The sequence below is a fragment of the Polypterus senegalus genome, chromosome 5, assembly GCF_016835505.1.
Source record: "Polypterus senegalus isolate Bchr_013 chromosome 5, ASM1683550v1, whole genome shotgun sequence".
Classification (NCBI taxonomy): domain Eukaryota; kingdom Metazoa; phylum Chordata; class Cladistia; order Polypteriformes; family Polypteridae; genus Polypterus; species Polypterus senegalus.
The window spans coordinates 119,474,415-119,479,807 of NC_053158.1; the positions used below are offsets into that span (position 1 = coordinate 119,474,415).

Genomic DNA, 5,393 nt, shown 5'->3' on the forward strand with positions numbered 1-5,393 from the left:
GTTGCGGAGCTGCTTGCTGACGCGTTGGAATAGCGCGTGTGTCATGAGCTGGCCACAGAAGCAGCGTCGGTTTTGCATACCTTCTCCATGTTGCGCTTCAACCGGTCAGTAGGCGGAGTCAGTTGATTTAAAAGAAGCCGTGAAGATGTTGCACTCCGATTGCGGTGTGAATACTGTCTTTCAGCCAAGTTGCCCAGAGATCCTCCCTTTGATCCCTGGCACGAACGTCCCTTTACTTAGCAAGTGAGGAGCAATGTTCTGCGGTTCTGTCCCGCGCCGTGGAATTGCCCCTTTTCTAAGTCGCCGTAGGATCCTTCTTTGATCCGCGTGGCCAGAATGTTCCTTAACTTACACTGTAAAATTTTTCGTTGTAATTTAACAGTAAAATACTGGCAGCAGAGTTGCCAGCCACTTACTGTATGTTTACAGAGAAGCTGCTGTAGTTAACATTTACAGTAATACACTGTAATTTCATAATACAGTATGATACTGTAATATAATTGTACAATACTGTATTATGAAATTACAGTGTAATACTGTAAATGTTAACTACAGCAGCTTCTCTGTAAACATACAGTAAGTGGCTGGCAACTCTGCTGCCAGTATTTTACTGTAAAATTACATGAGAAAATGTTAGAACTGTATTTTCTATAGTTATGTATTGTATTTTTACATTGGGCATGCTGTGAATACCATTTTATAGTGTCACTACAACATTGATAAGGACATTATTCTGCAATATTTACTTACAGATTAATTTAAACAAATAATGCTTCTTTCATTTGAAACATTCCAATAAACATTTATTTTTATGGTCTTGATTAGCTTTTACATTACCAGTTTTTTTAATTGTTAGCAGTCTTTCATTATTTCAGATAAACACAAATGGTTGCAACAGTGGTGGGAAACACTGGCAATAAACATAGTGCAGCATTCAATACTAAATTTAAAAGTATAACACCAATGTTGACTTTCACATTAAAATAGAATAAGAACACCATGTTAGACAAAAATTGCCTAAACTGTCAAAATTAAAAGTGAACAAAGTGGTCTTGAATGAATTCCGTTCAAAGTCCATTATCTTACAAAGTGGATAGGAAAAATGAGGGTTTACTGCGTTCTTCTTGTTATGGACTACTTGGCTAGTCTTCTTGGATGTAGCTTTTCCTTGATTGGCCTTGGACATTTGTTCAGGGTTGATGTCAATATATCATCTAAATGAAAAAAGAAAGAAAAACACATGTACTTAATTATTTATAAAATAAAAAAAAAAATCATTCACTTTGTCATGACTACAATGGTTCCTCTTCAGGTTCATGTGGGAAAGTGAAGCCATAACACATCTTCAGAACAGTTCCTTAGTTCCTGCACTCTCAACAATTTGCATTCTCTTAAAAAGATTCAAGTACATAACTGAATTTGCCAATATTTACTTTTAACCAATTTAATTTATAGAAAAAATATCATGGTGTGTGTCAGGGTGGTTAATAGTGTGTCACAAAAATTTAATAGGGTATGAGAAGGAGAATAAGCTTACTGTATGTCTAAGAGGAAGGTGCAAACAGGTGCAGGCAGTGTGTAATAAAGCCTGATGGAAGTGTAAGCCAGTTTTAATGAAAATGTATGTATGGAAAATAAGCCAATGTTTTACCTTTGAACAAAATTGAGGGTGCTTGCAGTCTCTTCCTATATTGGAGGTTGAAATTATAACATGTGTGGAAAAAAAAAAATACCAGTCAATAACTTGTGCTTGACAAATCTGATGTATGTGACAGAAAGCATGTTCTATGGGGTGTGTGGTAGGAGTCATGCAGACCCTGCATGTTTACAGTGTACAAAAATAAGTGCTGCTTCTTGGGCGTCTAACGGGTGTGGACTTATCAGGCCCCAACAGATGTACTCCACCCTTAGATTATTTGATAATGTTTATGTAACTAAAGTCTTAAAGCCCTACGAATGGGGACACGGGCCCCTCGGTGCAGATGAAGGGCAGTGTCCTAGGGCTGTGTTTCTCTGTCATTTAACCTTTGCCTGGTGTGTATGAATAAAGAATATTTCTAACTTTAATTTTGCTTTCTCTGTCTTCAGTCACAAGAAACGACACCAAAGAAAAAGTGTCCACACATGAAGCAAACACAGCAGTACGGCCACAGACAAAGCTGAGTTGTGTTCCCTCACATACAACGTGACCTTAAATGCTCACCATCCACTGCTGATTGCTTAGAGTTTGACCTGAAAATAAAAATTACAAAATTACATTCATTAAAGAGTACTCTGAAACATGAGAAACTTTTATCAGGTACAATTAGATATCTGCACTATTATGTCTACATACCAAGAATTATAATGCAAGGACTGTCAGGCAAGTTGAGTGTTCCTTGGACATAAAAGTAAAAGAAAAAAAAATGGACACAGCATGTAAACAGACATTACAACATATAAGTCACGCATGCAATAATGCATATGATTTTCAAAAAATATTTAACTCACATCTGCTTGAAGCGTGAGTCCATCCATTTTCTTACTGAGGAGCCCGAGGAGCTCATTTGTGGTGAATTTTGAGGAGACCTATAGGTCAAACTAATTACTGAACCAAAATGCTGTTTCTTTGTTCTGAAAAATGTAATGAGATATCAGTTCTAGAGTGTCACAACAAACAATGTGCACAACATAATTAGCTTATTGTCTGACTTACCATGTGAACAGTTTGGCACTGAACAGGTTGTATGAACTCTTAAGATGTCCTCTTCTTTCACGTACATTAAATCTTCTACTCCTCAGCCTACACATTTCTCAACTGACTGATTGAGTGGCTCGTCAGGAAGGCCTGGTATTACTCACAGTAAGGTTTGCTTAATCTCTTTTTGTAACTCAGACATCATTCTAGTAATAGAAAATAATGACGAAGAACCATTACAGTCAGACTACACAAGGCAGGCAGATTATTTTGATTAATGCATAAGTGACCAACATTTTGTGATGTCAATCAGTGAACTCCCTGGTCTACAAGAAAGTTATTTCTTTGTGACAACATGTACTGTACATTGGAATTGCTGTGAATGAGAATCGACTGAATTTTCCCAGATACCACACCTTCGTCATTTCTGTCCAGAACAACACGCATGTTCTTTTTGTAAAGTGTTTCCTGACTGGAATGTTTGACAGTCACAATATCTGCAAAAGTTGCTACTCCTACTAAAATTTGCAACAGATCCACCAATGTAGTGTGAGCTGAGACTGTCTCCTGCTCTGACACTTGACCCAAGTATTTAAAATCCTGCACAACTAAACTAACGGCATGTGCTCAATGCTTGACCTACAGAAAAGTAACGGGATTGCACGCATGACACAAACAACAAGAATCTCAGGTTTTTTTCTTTTTTGATCCAAGTCAATTGGCAACTTGATATAAGATTAAACCTAACGATTCTGAATCAGTATTAACACACTGTTCTCATAAATGTATCTGACATTGGAAAAATCAGAGAATATATTTTGTTCTGATTTCAGCTCGTGTTTCCTTATATTGTTTCCTGAATAATAAAACAGTGCTTCTAAAGTTTGTTTAATAGGAATGTACTGAGAAAAGTTTTCCTTGCGTGATTCATTTTTTCTAAGGTAGATGGATACATGATCTATAAAATAACAGGAACATAACTATAAATTTTAATGTGCTGACAAAACGGCAATATTGTTTCAAAATCATGATCACAAAATTGACGCTGCAGCATTTTAGGTCAGTTGGTTAATCTATTTAAGTCAGAAAAATATGCAATAACTCATTGCTTTAAGCAGGTTCCTTAGCTGACACTAACTGGTAACAAATAGCTAAGCTGCCACAACTGCTTTGACTAACTTTAAAGGTTACTGAGTTAAAAGAGTTTGGAACTTGTGTACTTTGTGCAAAATCACTTTGTCCTTATATGTAAAATGATAGCACACGGTAACATCTGTTATTTTATAATGCCAGGATGTCTAAGTGACATTTTACTTTAGAATGAATGTATGTGGTCTAATGACACACTGAGCAAAAACGTATACTGTATGCAGAGTACTTTGTGATAATTTAAAAATAAAGATATTGTTTAAACATTAACTGGACGAAATAACTTTCCACTACAAGCAAGGCAAAATAGTTGTGCGGGCTATACAGGCTATTTGATACTTTAAGTACAAACTAACTAATAAAGTTATGCAATTATACACACATACAAACACAAATGCTGAGGATGTGAAATGACTGTCAAATGAATAACTAATGAACTCACTCACATAGACAAAAAAAAACTTTAAAAAAAATGCACAAAAAATAAAAGAGACAGAGGCTCACCAAGTCAAAACGGTAATGAATTGTTTCTGGAACGTTCAATTCTCCCGCCTCACACTCTGTTCCCGGTCTCACTCAACAATGGAAAGTGCAAAACGAATAATATTAAAAATAAATTAACTGAATAGGCGGAGTGATAAAAAGATAAATAATTATAAGCTATAACATAATTAACAGGACGTAAGAGAAGTTCTAAAAGTTTTAATGTGGTTTTCTGAACCAAAACCTCTGCTCAGCTTGCACCGTTCTTACTTCCTCATTCAAACCAATCCCAGAATGCCTTGCTTGTACAGTATATTACTGTACCTTAACTAGTTTACGGTATGTTACTGTATTTTTGATATATTACTGTATTAAGTTTTGAAAACAGCTCTTTGCTGTAGATGTACAGCCATTCTTTAAAATATTACAGCATGTTACTGTGTAAATAAAATACAGGAAAATACTGTAGGAAACTCGCTGTAAATTTACAGCAATCCTTTACAGTGTAGCTGTCTTAACGTTTCTCTTGCAGTCTGTCCCACAATGTGGATTCGCCTTTTTACTTTTCTGCCTCACTCTGCACTATGCGGCCGCAGAGAGCTTAAACAACTCAGTACATCCACATAAAAAACGACAAGGGGTGAGCGAGCTATCTTGAAGGCTTTTACTGGACGTACTTCGTTGTAAAAAGGCGAGTGATTTCCACGGTTGGATCAAGACGAAGAGAAGCACGTAGACAGAGGTTCAAATTGCTGCGTACCACAACTAACCAGACACAGGGGTTTATATACCCTAAGGATACGTTTTGGACGTGACCGAAACAAGAGATAAAGGGGTGCCTACGTGAGACACATGGGGTGTATTGTATTCAAATGTTTATTATGGGACCTACGTGCTTTACGTGAGTTTCATAGACTTTTATAGTACCACTGTGAGTGTGGGACGTGACTGACAGGTATGTTAATAAATGACAAGATGAAGGGGGAGCACAGTTTAACAAATAACAGTTTCAACTAACAAGATGTGGGGCAGAACATAGGGCTTGTGTTGCTTATGTGGAAGAATTATTTTAGAATAATTCATC

At 36.6% G+C, this 5,393-nt stretch overlaps 1 long non-coding RNA gene across 2 annotated transcripts; it reads right to left on the reverse strand.

Annotated features, from left to right (window-relative positions):
• Positions 1–861: 861 nt before the first annotated feature.
• LOC120529999 lies at positions 862–4,396 on the reverse strand. 2 transcript variants are annotated; one of them, XR_005633860.1, is made up of 6 exons: positions 4,331–4,396; positions 2,696–2,883; positions 2,491–2,613; positions 2,336–2,377; positions 2,204–2,232; positions 862–1,214 (listed from the first exon to the last, which is right to left on the reverse strand). It is a non-coding gene; the product is annotated as an uncharacterized LOC120529999 (long non-coding RNA). The 2 variants fall into 2 exon arrangements; XR_005633861.1 differs by lacking the exons at positions 2,204–2,232; positions 2,336–2,377.
• Positions 4,397–5,393: the final 997 nt, after the last annotated feature.